A 16,528-nucleotide genomic window follows, 5' to 3' on the forward strand; every position below is an offset into this window, starting at 1 on the left:
TGTATTGACCAGAAAAGGAAGCAATGTCCACTAGAAGAAGACAAGGTGGAAGCTCATACCTGATTTCTCCTGGATTCCACTCTATGAAATCATTTTGTATTTGTGCTGATTTTAATCTGTATCTCATAATTATGAGAAAAATAGCTCTTCTCTGAGTTTCTGAGTTCTCCTGGAAAATCATGGAATCTAAGGATCATCCTCAGCATCTGTCATTGGCACCATGATATCATTCCATGGGGAAAAAAAAAGAAAAGAAAAGAAAAATAATGAAGCATTTCACTTTGGTACGGGTAATACATTAAGCATGGATTATTGGACCAGGACCTATGCCAGCTTCACCCAGAAAAATATGGATATTCTAGATAACATTACAAAGTGGTGAGGGCTACTGAGAACTAGAGTTTACTATTTAGCTCTTTCCAAATAAATAAATAAATTGCAAGTTCAGAAAGCTCCTCCTTGATTGTATTGGTATTCTTAAGGATAACCACCATTTATCAAATACATATTATGCATCAAAGATTGCTTTGTTGTGTTGTTTAGTTGCTAAGTTGTTTCCAACTCTTTTGCAACCCCCCATGGGCTATAGCCCACCAGGCTCCTCTGTCCATGGGATTTCCCAGGCTGGAAAACTGGAGCAGGTTGCCATTTCCTTCTCCAGGGAATCTTTCCAACCCATTAATCAAACCTGTGTCTCCTGCATTGGCAGGCAGATTCTTTACCACTGAGCTACCAGGAGAGTCCAAAACTTGGTTACGTAAAATTAATTTGGGCCATTGACTATTCCATTGAGTTTTATCTCTCTTTGAATTTCTTAGACTTTGATTCTTCCTGCTGTCATTAACACATGCAATTCATGTCATAATCTATGGGCTTTTGTCCCACTATTGTAAAACAAACAAACAATAACAAAATAAAAACTGAAGAACAAAGAGAGAAAGTTACTTACCCGAAATTACTTATACAGCTGGTATGTAACAGAGCAAGGGCTTGAAATCATGTTTTAAGTGTGAGTCTTAAATATTTTTTTCATGTTGCACAACATGTACACAAGAAAATAAAATTTTTCATTTTTCTTTTTTTCCCCCTTTTCTTTTTGTTTTGTAGGATCCCTTTTGAAACGGTAGGCCTCAGTTGTTGTTGTAGTATCCTAGATTTTTGAGCTGCAGAGAGCTTTCCAAAACTGTTTTAACATTAGAAAAGGACACTTTTGGGTACCAGGTAAGATTGGTGATAGCTGGAGGAATCTATGTCAGAGAATCTCAAGGGTATAAAGCACAATGGGTCAAAGTCAGTGGACTGAATTGCTTGCTGATATCCATCTTAAGTCTGTTTTTACTACCTGGGTTGTATAAAAACAGACATAAAGCTGTGATTGGCACATTCGTCTTAGTTTTCCAACCCCTGCTCTAAGGAAATAGGCAGCATAGTCAAGAACTAGAGCTGGGCCAAAGACTTCTATTCACAGCTCACATTTCATTCATCTGGGTTTGGTAGAAAGATCCAAGATAAATTTTCAAACAAAAATTCAGTGGCTGTAGATGACATACTGAGAATTTCAAAGCACACACAGGAGAAGAAAGCCCCACATGCTATATTCATCAATCTCCTTCACATCTTAGGTGTCTTAGGACAAAGCCATTCCTACTAGAGGACGATGTTAAATCTCTATAAACCTCTGAATATATGCTAAAAATTTACCCCTGGTCTGAATGAGCAGAATCCTTTCCAACAAGGCATATGCATAATCTGTAAATGTGAGATTTTGTGCCCATTTTCAGACTGAAATATCAATTGAGGATTTCAAACAGAAATTATTTCTTTATTTGTGCTTTTCAATGAGCAAAAGAAAATTTTCCTATCTACTATAAAAATGAATGACAAGATAAAAATAGATCTTAATCAATTCATTGTAGCAAACTATATTATTCATGAATAACAAATGTTGGAGTTTGCCTAGACAGAAAATAAAGAATTGGATTACATACTCATTTTTTATTCTTATCTTTCAGTATCAGTGCAGAAACAGGGAGGGAGAAAGAAGTGAACATTGAAAGTAAGATTCTTCTTATTTAACCCTGAGTAACCCAAGTTAATCTTAAACATTCCTTTCGATGATATCCCACATCCAAAATCTATAAGAACATCACTTCCTACGGCCAATCCTTCTCAAAACAGGAGCCTCAGAGCAGAGGCCCATGACAAAGGAAATCAGAGCTGGGAAATTCTCAAATTTCCTGTTCTGCCCAGAATTAAACAATGACCAATCTTGCCCACAGGTTGATGATGTGAGATGTATTGGAAGGAAACATTTGTTGGCTTTAGAGGCAGTACTTGTGAGTACAGATATGTACAAGTCATTAACTCTCCTAGGTTTCAGACTCCTTCTTTGAGAGATCACCTGACCTGCAAAATTCATAGGTTGTTTGTAATTATTAACTAGGATAATGTGATTTAAATCACTTAAAACAGAATATATCATTGAATATAAATGAACATTGCAATTGTTTTCATAGATCATTTGATTTTGTATCCTAATCCCTGGAGCTCTCAGAGTTATTTGTTATTGTAAGATGCTGTTTCCAATCAACCATCCTTCTCAGTATTCTGTCCATAGTTATCACCTTGCTTCTCCTTTTACTTCATGTAATCCTCATACTTTCACACCTTAGAGAATTTATCTGAGTATAACCGAGGTGACACAGGATCTGAGTTATCTCAACAACAGTTGGTTAACCTCTTTTAATCTTTCCTGTATTCCTCTCTTTAATGTGGCTCATGAAATTCTGAGGTCTCAGTGTAGCTTAGTGTTGACAACAGAGTGAGAATTGAGAATAAATAGGATATGAGATAAAACCTTTGGATAATGTCTAAATGGAGAATTGTGAAGTCAGGAATGTGGGGACCGTGACCCCACTAGACCTGCCTAGCTGTTATGTCATTATTCTGCTTCTGGCTACAGCTTGTACCTTCTGTCTTCTTAGCCACCTGGGCAAGCTTCTTGTTGATGGCAACTTTCCACAGCAGTTATAGCAAGATTTCTGCCTTTAAGAGTGTGAGAGCTTGACCATGGAAGATAAACATCTGCTCTTTTGTTTGGAGAGCCTGTTGAAGATGCTGCTCCTTCTTTGTCCCTTTTGATTACAACTTCTCCAGGTCAACATTACATCTGACCTCTTTATTTATGAATTACACTCTCTCTTGGACAAAATTTCCTCAATTTCCCTGTTATCACCAAAACAACTGGGCACCTCTCTGCCACCACAAATCATTTACCATGAAATTCTCCACTTATTATAGTCTGTTTTTATACACCCTCAACCCCCACATTATTGCTTTTTCTCCTCTATCTCTGGCACACACTAACTCAGTGGAACCTGTTTCCCAGCTGGAACTCACTCTTTTCCCTCGACCTTGCCTACTTACTTGACTTATAATTCTTCCCTCTCAGAGTATCATTTTCTCATGGCACTTGATTCACCGTTATGATTCCACTGATTTGGCTTTCATGTCTCCATTCCCAAAGATCTCTACTATATCCTGTCAGTCTCTATTTTAACTCTGACAGTCTGGCTAGATTCCAATCCTAATGAATACTTACCCAACAAATTTATCTGCAGAACATCACTGTTAGTTAATATTGCTGTCTCAGCCATCTCAGATATTGACTATACATGCCTGCACATGGCAGCCTTCTCCTGGTGACAGACCCCTGCCAAGGATTTGTTCTGCAACATCTTTGAGTGCTAAGTTCTCCTGCAATGGCTTCTTTCTCACTACCTACTAGTGCCTATTCTTTGGTGATACTCTGAATCTAGATCTTTGGAGGTTTGTACCCTCTTTTTCTTAGTACTGACAACCAGGAGCTCCTGGAGATAGAAATTATGAAAAAGTTTATTTTCATATTTTGGAAGAGAAATCAAAAATACATTATTTTTCACACAACTCGTCCAGAATATGAACACAGTTTTTTAAAGATGAACTTTAGTGTTACCTCGTGGTTATCAAGACTCAAATCCACCCCCAGTACTTCTGGAAAACTAAAGAAAAAGTGCGCCAAGAGAGAAAACCCAGGATTCCAGGTTTATCATGATGATCTGGCTCTGATGGTTTGTTTGTCCATTACTAGATATATGGTCTCTTCTGGTCAGCCGGAAAATTCTTTTCATTCCCTTCCAAGGGAGTATTTCAAAGCAAATATTTTTATCTATTTAGAGATAACCTCAAGTTGGTAATCTTCTGATATGGAAAGTATCTGTTTCCCATAGCCAAGTATATTTGCTCTTCCCACGTGTTATGTTCATCATAAAAGCAGAGTGTTGTCTGATGTGTGTATGCTGTGTTTGTCATATAGAGTATCCCAGGAGTTTTGGTTTAGTGAAACCAAGTGGATTAACTCAACGTCATACTGGGTGCCTGCTGTGGCTTCTACAAATGGCCAAGGTCTGGTGTGAAGCTTCTAGTGACATTAACTCTATGAAATGATATTCCTTGGCACCTGCATGAGTGTTTTATTTCTAAAAGCCTTTATTGTTTCATGAATTTACCAATATACAGTAACAACAACAGCTACAAAACTACTATAAAAATATCCAAGGGCTTTTCACAGTAGGAATAGCAAATTAACATAAGATATGATGACATCAATCTTTCTTCCTGTTCTTTCAGCTGTAAAGATTGGGTAATACATAAAAGGGCCAGAAATTTCTTATTCAATGCTTATAGAAAAGGTAAGAGATAAATTGCTTAACATTTGATAAAAGTAAGAACTGAAAATTCAGAGATGACTAGGACCTTATTTAAGAGAAGAGATGTATGACCCTAACTCTCTTGCTGGGAAATAGCAGCCACCTCACTCTTAAGTTTCCTCTTTCTTTCCTGAAAAAAGGCTGCAGGGAGAGGTATTTTTCCAATCTCTTAAATAAACTTTACTGAAAAAGATATAACAGTCTATCACTATGTCCTTTATTTTCTTTTTAAAATTTTATTTATTTAACTGGGAGGTAATTGCTTTACAATGTTTTGTTGGTTTCTGCCATACCTAACAGAAATCACCCATAGACATACAAATGCCCCCTCCCTCTTAAACTTCCCTCCCACCTCCCACCAGTGAAGTAGGGAGCAAACACTTCTTTCTACCTGGGTGTGTAGGTGGTGATTTCTCAGAGAAATGTCAGTGGTCCTAGGTTGCCTTCTTGCCTTGAGTAAAAAGTGCCTGATTCTCAATGTTCCTTCCTGGCCAGAGAAACCCCAGAGGCCAGTTTTCATAAATTGCAGTGTAATAGTAAAATGTTGCATCTGCTTTGGAAAATGATTAAAACATAAAAAGTTAAACACAGAGCTTTCTTATGACCAACAATGTAACTCCTAATTATTTACATAAAAATACTAAAGACATATGGAATCCCAAAAAAGGGCAATGCAAAAGAATGTTCAAACAACTATACAACTGTGCTCATTTCACATGCTAGCAAGGTAGTTCTCAAAATCCTTCAAGCTAGACTTCAGTAGTACATGAACTGAGAATTTCCAGGTGTAGAAGCTGGATTTAGAAAAGGCAAATTGCCAACATCCACTGGATCATAGAAAAAGCAAGGAAATTCTACAAAGACATTTACTTCTGCTTCATTGACTACACTAAACCCTTTGACTATGTGGATCACAACAAACTGTGGAAAATTCTTAAAGAATTGGGGATACCAGATCACCTTACCTGTCTCCTGAGAAACCTATATGCAGGTCAGAAAGCAACAGATAGAATCAAACATGAAACAATGGACTGGTTCAAAATTGGGAAAGGGGTATGATAAAGCTGTATATTGTCACCCTGCATATTTAACTCATATGTAGAGTACATCATAAAAAATGTTGGGCTAGATGACTCACAAGCCACAATCAGGATTGCTGGTACAAATATCAACAACCTCAGATATGCAGATGATATCACTCTAGTGGCAGAAAGCAAAGAAGAACTAAAGATCCTCTTGATGACTGAGAAAAAGGAGAATGAAAAACCTGCCTTGAAACTCAGCATTCACAAAATGGAGATCATGGCATCTGGTCCCTTCATTTCATGACAAATGGAGAAAAAGTGGAAACAGTGACAAACTTTATTTTCTCGGGCTCCAGAATCACTGTGGACAGTGATTACAGCAATGAAATTAAAAGACCCTTGATCCTTGGAACAAAAGCTATAACAAACCTAGACAACATATTAAAAAGCAGAGACATCAGTTTGCCAACAAAGGTCCATATAAGTGAAAGCCAGGGCTTTTCCAGTAGTCATGTATGGATGTGATAGTTGGACCATAAAGAAGACTGGGTGCCAAAGAATTCATGCTTTTGAACTGTGATACAGGAGAAGACTCTTGAGAGCCTCTTGGACAACAAGGAGATTAACCAGCCAATCCTAAAAGAAATCAACCCTGAATACTCATTGGAAGGACCAATGCTGAAGCTAAAGCTCCAATACTTTGACCACCTGATGCCAAGAGCTGACTCAATGGGAAAAGACCCTGATGCTGGAAAGATTGAGGACAGGAGAAGACGGGGCAACAGAAAATGAGATGGTTGAATGGCATCATTTACTCAATGGGCATTAGTCTGAGCAAACTTGGGACAGTAGTGAAGGCCAGGGAAGCATGGCATACTACAGTCCATAGGGTCACAAAGAGTTGGACATGACTTAGGGACTGAAAAACAACAATACAAAAATGTGTTTAAGAATGTTCATGGTAACTTTTTTTCACAATAGGCAAAAACTAGAAATAATCCTAATGTCTGTCAATTGATAAATGGATAAACCAAAAGTGCTAGTATAATTAAATGGAATGCTATTCAACCATAAGAAAGTGAAGTCTAAAATGGGAAACATTATGAATTGACCTCAAAAAATTTATACCAAGTGAAAGAAGTCAGTTGCAAAAGACCACATAGTGTTTATCAGAGGATGGGGTGGTGGTCAAAGAATATGGTGTGAATGCTGATGGTTTTATGGGGGCTTCTTCTTAGAGTGATATAAGTACTTGGAATTAGGTAATTATGATTATTTCACAACTTTCTGAATACACTAAACATAACTGAATATTACACTTTAAAGTGTTTAATTGTATGGTATGTGAATTATACATAAATAAAAATACCTGTTCCACACAGTGTTATAAAAATTGGCAAAATATTTCTTGAATTCATGTGAAAGAAACCAGATTGAAGATCAGCAAAGACTATGTTTACATGAAGAATCAAACTGAAGTCTTGCTTTACCTCAGTTCAAGATTTATGAAGCTCCTATTTTAAAGATGTTCTGTTTGAAAATTTACATGTAGAATAAAATTAATTAAACAATGATTTATTGTTAATAAAATAAATTTAACTTATTAATTAAAATTAACAATACAGGAAAGAGAGTTAAGAATAGACAAGTACAAGTGAGTTATTTGTTTGGATGGGGGGGAAAGAACTTTAAAAATAGCTGAGGCAAAATGAATCTTTTAAAATGAATGAATTGGAAATGTTTCTAATTGAATGGGAAAAATAAGATTATACCCATTTCTGGAACCATATGCAGATTAAATTTCTGACAATTTTTATATCAAATGCAAAACTCAAAATGTTGTCAAAATACTTATCCTCAAAGTTTAGGTTAAAGAATATTTTTTTAAGGCACAAAAAGCAGCAATCATAAAGGAGCACAATGTTAAATAATAAAATGAAAAAACAATCAGATCTATGCACAAAATAACAGCAAAATATATGAACACATAATTCATAAAACAGAAAAATGGACCAATAAACTTGTTAACTAAATGCAAATTTTATAAAAAAGGATAAACAGTTTTGTAATCATTTTATTGAGAAAATATGACTATGCTTTTGAAAAGATAGCAAAGTCAAGCTCTTCTTAGGTATAAGAGTTTTGCAGCATAATATTTTGGACACCTTCTGCAATTGTAAGCTTGAAAAAGTACATATTCCAAGATCCAGAAATTCTATAAGCAGCTCTGTATCCTAGAAAAATGTTTACCTATGTGCAAAATAAGGATTATAAAAGCATGTTCTATAGCAAATGACTGGGAAAACCAACATAATTAACAATAGAAGATAAAAATGGAAAATGGAAATAAACCATGGTAATAGTTATTAAATCTAAATGTATCCACATGTGTAAAACTACAAAAGATAATGGTGAATTAAAGACCTAGGTATAAAATCATGTCTAATATATTTTTACTGCATTTGTGTAGATATACAAAATAATAACCTATGATATTTATGGATACAAATATTAAACCATCAATAAGAAGAATGTATACAGTGTTCATCACAGGAGATCTATTGAGGCAGTGTATAGGGAAATAGTTGTGAAAAAAAGTGAAGCTTCAGAACCCAGTGAGAGACAACAGGACAATATATTAACTTTTGCTAGTTGTGTTTTTTAAATTGTTTTGTGTTTTATGTTTGAATTTTTTACCTGAAAAATGCATTAAGAATTAGCCAAGTTTTAATTCTCTTGTATTTTTAGTTTACACACCAACTGTATGATACAAATTAAAAAAATAAGTCAAAATAGGCATTGTTCTACCTAAAATTAAAAAGAATCTCTCCAATACTTTGCCTTTATGGTGTCATGATGTGTTAATCATTAAATGAGGTGTCCAATAGGTGAAAGAGTAGGAAACAACTTGAGGGAGAACATAACCCTTTGAGTAAAAGCAGCTACTTAAATTAATCACTTGTGACAATCAGCAGTTGGCCTTTTTATTATCATATTCTATAACTTTTACTTCATATCCAGAACAGTGAGCCTTTCCTTCAGAAATTAAGAAGTAAACTGAAATGCCCTTATAATTTTCTTTAAAACTGTATGATGGACTTATTATGGTGATAATTTTGCAATATATACATATATTATATCATAATGTGAGCCTGAAATTAATATAATGTTAAATGCCAAATATATCTCATTTTAAAAACCTATATATTTGTTGGGCTTTCATGTTAGGGAACACAGTAATCCAAAGAGTTGACAGCATAGGAAGAGGAAAAACAAATGAGAACAGAACTATAGATTAAAGTTCAAATATTTTTTGGATTTGAGAAAATTTTCTTCACTGTCTTGAAAATTCTAAAGGGATACATCTTTTCAAGAGTCACTTCTGTTGAAAAAGGGAGAAAAAACTCTATCCAAGATTAAAAGAAATTGTCTGCCTCAAAATAAATGAACTAAGGCAGATATGTTCTTGCTTTATTCAGTTTGATTGGCTATACAGAACTTTCCCTAAATTATTCTTAGTATCTTTTATGCCACATTTGTGAATATAATAAAAAGCAAAAAAAAGATAGAATAGTACCAATGGCATATCCTCTTTCTATTTGCAAACTATTAATTCACAATATTTACTGAAATTAAGTAAATAAAACATTACCTGAGACCTAACTTTTAGCTAACCATCCCATGAAATGTTTCTTCAGTGCATCATCATATAATAAAAGCTTTCTGATTAAAGTCCCAGTTTTAAAGGTCTTAGTGGAAATAGCAGTTTTCTTTATTTCACCTTATCAATCTTTGAGTCCTGATTGAAACTTCTATCTGTACTAGGAGGCAACTGTGCTGCAATGAATATGAAAAAAAGAAAGCATAGAACTTAGATTTAATAGACTTTGCTTAATGTTCTGGTTTACATCCTGCTTCCCTCTCTTCTGTTAGGTGAGACTAGTGAGAGCATCATAAAATATTAGTAATTTCATTTTTATAAGCCTTATTTTTCTCCCTGGAAACCAATTTCACATTATACATCTATTTATGAATCCTAGATTTTCAGGGTCTCTAAAAAGTTCTGTATTTCAAAACTCAAATTCTTCCCTAGCCATCAGACCTATTTCATGATTTTTTCCTACCACAGCATTTGCATTCTCTAATACAAATCTAACTAATTCCCTATATTAAATCCCCCTATAATATATACAATTTCTGTTTTATTGACATCAAACAGTTAAAACTTCTATAAAGATTCAAGTAAAATAGTTAAATAATTAGCCTTATAGTAATTTGGTAAAAATTGTGACAAAAAATCTATCTATCCATTCACTCAACAACAAAAGTAGAACGGAATTCAGTTAAAATCATAAACTCTGGAATTTAGATTCTTTTGTTACAATCCTGGCTCTGCCAATTACTATGTGGCCAGAGAAAGATCACTAGATTTGGGACATTTTCTTCATTAACTCCATGCTTGTTTCCTAAGTTTGTATACTGAATTCATTGCAGTCCTTATAGATAAATAATTGAGATGACTGTTTTACCTTGGGGTTTATAGTCTGCTAGAAAATGTGGATAATTCAACAATAATAATGTTAAGTTTTATTGGTACTGAAATAATTGTCTAGAGCAAAGGTATTTTTAATTTTATTTTAAATTTGAAAATAATCTAAGTGTGTAGTAAAGTATGGGAGATTAAAATGTACTCATGATTAATATGTTTATATGTAATATAATGTATTCATGTAGCCTCTCTCCAAATTTATCAAATTTTAGCATCTTACTCCTCGTTTCAGAATCTAGTCTGTTTTCACCACAACTAGAAGTAAAAATGTAATATATACAAGTGAAACATCTTGTGTTCCCTGTCCCCCCACAGATCCCTTGATTTCTCAGAGAAAACTGCCGTAATCAGTAAATTATAGGTTACATATCCAGCTGGTATGTAAGATATGTGCATTATATCATTTGTAGACATTTAAAAATTATTCTTCAAGATGTTTCTGTCATTTTACACTGCTGCCTCCCAGAAATATTTCTCTTGTACTAGATCCTTGCTTTTATTTGGTCTGGTAGACTAGATTATTGTTACTATTGTGGCTGAGGGCCAACTGTGGCATCCTACATTCCAGGTCTATTGCTGTAGATCTTGATCAACAGAATATTAGCAAATGTAATGAAAACAGAAGCTTCAGATATGCTCACACAGCTTTTTTGTGCCTAACCTGACCTGCCATGGGAGAGCATGCCCTACATGCTGTGCTCAACAAGTGGTATAGTTGAAGCTATTGTTTTTTTTTTAATAAGTTCCATAACAACTAATGCGCTTCATCTGACAACTAATGCCAGTTATTTTCTTGAAGAAGTTATACTTAAGGCTGGATTATCTCACTGTGCTATGGTAAAACTTTACAATAGAACTCCTTGACTCTAAATATAATCATGGACTCTTCATATTTTTTGCATGGAAACTAAAAGTGTGAGTCACTCTGTCATGTCTGACTCTTGGTGATCCCTCGGACTGTGGCCCGCCATTCTCCTCTGTCCGTGGAATTCTCCAGGCAAGAATACTGGAGTGAGTAGCCATTTCCTTCTCCAGGGGATCTTCCCAACTGAGAAATCAAACCCAGGTCACCCACACTGCAGGCAGTTTCTTTACCATCTGAGCCATAAGGAAAGCCCCAACAGTGACCAAACTACTTGACTTGAAAGACTTCAATGTCTTTCATATGCCTTTCCTCTAAAAGAGAGTTCAAATCTCATTATCCACTGATAATTGACCCAAGCATTCTTTCATTTCCCATTTGCTTTAATTGTTGAACTCCAGAGAGTATATTTGTTTAATTTTTCATTTTACCTCCTCTAATATGGACATTAATTACACATAGCTACTCTAGAATTCAGTGTAATGTCAATGTTGTTCTTAATAAATCTATGAAATATATCTGGGAAACTCTGAAAGTGCTGGGGTAGAGCTACCTATCTTCACCATCATCCTCAGGAACACTGTTGGATACCAAGAGATTTGCTTTATTAATTGACAAAAATAATTATAACTGAAACTACCCATACTTATGCTCAAGTTCTCATTTTGCTGATATCTGTATGACTGAGATAGAGCCAACTGGGATTGAGACTTCATTTAGTCTCTATTGTAAGACTCCAAACTTTATTCAGTTTTCATAAAAGCATGTTGGGGCATTAATGGCCTGGCTACAAACAGAAATATTAATGTTCTCAGAAAGTTTGCAGTGGTCCTAGCCACATTTGTTCCTGTCTAAAGACGTAAGATGTTTACAGTTTGATGGGAGACCTTCTGACAGCTCTGTGAAGGAGTTGATACATAGTGTAAGTATCCTAAATCCAGACTCTGTGGTTCTTTATTTACCCATAATTTATTATTGCTTCCAATAAAGCTTAATTGACATGTGCACACAAACCACATGTGTTTCTGACCTCCAACAATCGCTCATCTTGTTATTCAGTTGACTAAATCAATGATTACACTTGTTTGATCAAATCTTTACACTGATTGAACTAAAAGGGACCTTACAAACCTAGTCAATGTTTTGCTTTTAGGAACTGGATTTTATTGTATAAATTCTCAATGTCTCAAGCATTCTTTTCCAGGAAAAATTTATATAACCATGCTAAATTGAGACCAAATATCAATAATCACACACTCTGCTTTTGAACTATTTTCCTAGGCTCAAGCAGGCTGCCTTGAACTTGGCAAATTTCTAGAACCAAGAGATCTTGGCATATTTCATCTTGAGAACAATCATTCTTCAGAATAGCAATTGTCTAGCTTTCTTACATGTCCTTCTCTATAGTTTATGACTTAACCAATTTCACAGCATTTACTTTTTCCTAAGTGGGGGGACATTTCGTCATATTAGGTCATCAACTGAAAAAAAAAAAAAAAGGATTTACAATTGGTGCACATTTGCTTTCCCAGTGAGGTCATGACTTCGTCCTCTCATGCCTCCTTTCCAAAAGTCTCTAAACTTCAGTTAACAGCATTTAATCGGACCTTATGTCTTGTTATCTTTGCATGCTCCCGTGGGGATTTTGTAAAATATATCCTATATATGTTCATCATTCAGAACTTTGGACGTGCATTTATCAGTATTTTTTTCTTTTTATAAGACTATACATTTGTAATTCTAACATATTTCTCCCAATTCCATCTAGAGTGGTAACCTGTATTAGGAGACATAAATTTCATCAGTTCTGGATGTGGCAGATACATCAGTTTTGCAAACCTGTCCTGCCTGCTTTCTCCATTTTTGATAAAGTAATTCCAATTAAGGGAGTGTTTTATAACTTTTATTGTGTCAAGGATCTTTTTGAAAGTTTTATGGTGAAGCCAGTTTTATGATCCCCTTTCTTACAATATTGCTAAAATTATAAAATAAACCAAATAATATTGATATAGTTATCAAAACATTTGATATTGTTTCTTTATTAATCTATTTTTATTAATATCTAGCTCTTTGTCTAAAAAACTGACATAATTTTTTTTAAGATTTATTTTTGATTGAAGTAACTAAAGAGCCTCTTGATAAAAGTGAAAGAGGAGAGTGAAAAAGTTGGCTTAAAACTCAACATTCAGAAAACTAAGATCATGGCATCTGGTCCCATCACTTCATGGCAAATAGATGGGGAAACAGTGGAAACAGTGGCAGACTTTATTTTTTTGTGCTCCAAAATCACTGCTGATGGTGACTGCAGCCATGAAATTAAAAGATTCTTGCTCCTTGAAAGGAAAGTTATGACCAACCTAGACAGCTTATTAAAAATCAGAGACATTATTTTGCCAACAAAGGTCCTTCTAGTCAAAGCTATGGTTTTTCCAGTAGTCATGTATGGATGTGAGAATTGGACTATAAAGAAAGCTGAGCACCAAAGAATTGGTGCTTTTGAACTGTGGTGTTGGAGAAGACTCTTAAGAGTCCCTTGGACTGCAAGGGGAACAAACAAGTTCATCCTAAAGGAAATCAGTCCTGAATATTCATTGGAAGGACTGATGCTGAAGCTGAAACTCCAATAATTTAACCACCTGATGTGAAGAACTGACTCATTGAAAAAGACCCTGTTGCTGGGAAAGATTGAAAGTGGGTGAAGGAGATGATAGAGGATGAGATGGTTGGATGGCATCACTGACTCAATGGACATGACTTTGAGTAAACTCCGGGAGTTGTGATGGACTGGGAGGCCTGGTGTGCTACAGTCCATGGGGTTGCAATGAGTCAGACACAACCGAACGACTGAACTGAACTGAACATTGGTTTATAGCGTTGTGTAAATTTCCTGTGTACAACACTGTATTTTTACATTTATATAACCCACAGTATTGTTGTTGTATTAGTTGCTTAATCCTGTCCGACTCTTTTGAGACCCCTTTGACTGTAGCCTGCCAGGCACCTCTGTAGCCATTCCCTTCTCCAGGGGATCTTCCCAACCTAGGGACTGAACTCAGGTCTCCTGCATTACAGGCAGATTCTTCACCATCTGAATCACCAGAGAAGTCCAACCCAGAGCATGCTCACCACCGAAAGTTTAGCAGGATATAAGTTATTACTCTCATGTTTCAAAATTTGTTTAACAGAATTTGATAGATTTTACCAGGGTCACAAATTTATAAACAGAGTCAGAAAATGTTTGGTTACTAATTCCATTGCTTTTCTCCATCACCATCATCATTTTTTTTATGCCATTTTACTCAAGGATTACATGTGACCTTCAGTATCTTTCCTATTATATGTGTCACATCACTAGTACCACAGCAAGTCTATATGCCACAGGGACCTATGTCATTAGAATCATTATCTTCACATTTTTGTTTAAAATCTCAATCTTAATGCTACAATCAGACCTGTCTGCTCTCTTGAATATGTCTCATTTCCACCTATATTGTGACTACCTCTTTTCTTAGCATCCTATATGAAAACTCATTTAAAACCCCAGTTCATATCCCACTTTTCCAATGAAGACTACCTCACAGTTACTTTTCCCTCCTTTGACCACCTCCCCCCGGTGTCAAGCATGTCATAATGCTCACTACTTGTTTTATTTATTTTTCATGTGCCAGTTGTCTTCTCATCTATGCCTTGCATTCTTCTGTCTCCTCAGTATTCCATGAAAATGTTATTTTTTTCATTTACTTATCCAGAAACATTTTTTGAAAGACTACTGTGTGCTAGGCTCAGGGTTTACAAATATGAAAAATTTAAAAAGCATGGTCATTGTCCTGGTGGAGTTCCAATTCCGGCACTAGATATGCCAGAGGCACACACCGTACTTACATATTAATAAATGGTTTGTTTTATACTACAGAACTTTCCAAAGATATCATATAACTGATATCAAAAACCTATTTTGCTGTTACAAAAATATTGAAGACTCTCAGATACTTCAGGAAATAAATAATGAACTGGGAGATTGAGTTTGTTCCTTCACAAATAGAGCTAGGTCTTTGATCTTTATTACTTCTCTGGATATTTCTCATTTTTCCTCTCTGCTTTGATTTCTCCATGTATTTCTCATTCTATTTCATTGTCTTGTCCTTTTACAACTCTTTATTTTTTCCATGTTCTATGTTTTAGCAGATTATAAGAGTGAGCATGACAACTTCTATGATTTCTGGGCTTAGAAAGCTCTTATGATGGATATTTATTTAATCATGGTTCAATGTTCCTGGAATTGACCCATTTTAAAACTTTTAAATAGTTGTGTTTTTTTTTGTTTTTGGTTTTGGTTTTTTTGTCAGAAGGAAGGATAGGGTATTTCTGCCTTTAGGCAGAAAACAATATCATAAAATGTCTATATAATAGTCTTTCTCTGCCACATGTTATCATAATTTTTGATGTTTTTAATAATTTTAAAAACATTAATTTACCATTTTTTCAGTGTGATTTCTTCATTGGGCTACTGTGCCAATTGTTTGATACAGTGTGTGTTATTTTCTTATACTGTAAGTAGATGGATGCATCATTTAAGAATTGCACTGGCCACAAGGAGCACAAAAGTTCAAAAGCATCAATTATTCGGTGCTCAGCCTTCTTTATGGTCCACTTCTCACATCCATACATGACTACTGGAAAAAATCATACATTTGACTACATGGACCTTTGTCGGTAAAGTGATGTCTCTACATTTTAACATGCTATCTAGGTTTGTCATAGCTTTCCTTCCAAGGAGCAAGTATCTTTTAATTTCATTGCTGCAGTCAGCATTTGCAGTGATTTTGGAGCCCAAGAAAATAAAGTCTGGCACTGCTTCCAGTTTTTCTCCTTCAATTTGCCATGAAGTAATGGGGCCAATGCCATGATCTTAGATTTTTGAATGTTGAATTTTAAGTCAGCTTTTTCACTCTCCTCTTTCACTCTTATCAAGAGGCTCTTTAGTTCCTCTTTGCTTTCTGCCATTAGAGTGGAATCATCTGCAAAGTTGAGGTTTTGATACTTCGCCTGGCAATCTTGATTGCAGCTTGTGATTCATCCAGCCTGGCATTTTTCAGGATGTAATCTGCATATAAGTTAAATGATCAGGGTGATAATATAAGGCCTTCACATATTCCTATGCCAATTTTGAACCAGTCCATTGTTCCATGTCTGGTTCTGTTGCTTCTTGATCTGCATACAAGTTTCTTAGGAGACAGATGAGATGGTCTGGTATTCCCATCTCTTGAAGAATTTTCCACAGTTTGTTGTGATCCAGAATCAAAGGCTTTAGCTTAATCAAAAAGTTCATTAACTGCTGAACCTA

This window comes from Cervus canadensis, chromosome 14, assembly GCF_019320065.1.
Source record: "Cervus canadensis isolate Bull #8, Minnesota chromosome 14, ASM1932006v1, whole genome shotgun sequence".
Lineage (NCBI taxonomy): Eukaryota > Metazoa > Chordata > Mammalia > Artiodactyla > Cervidae > Cervus > Cervus canadensis.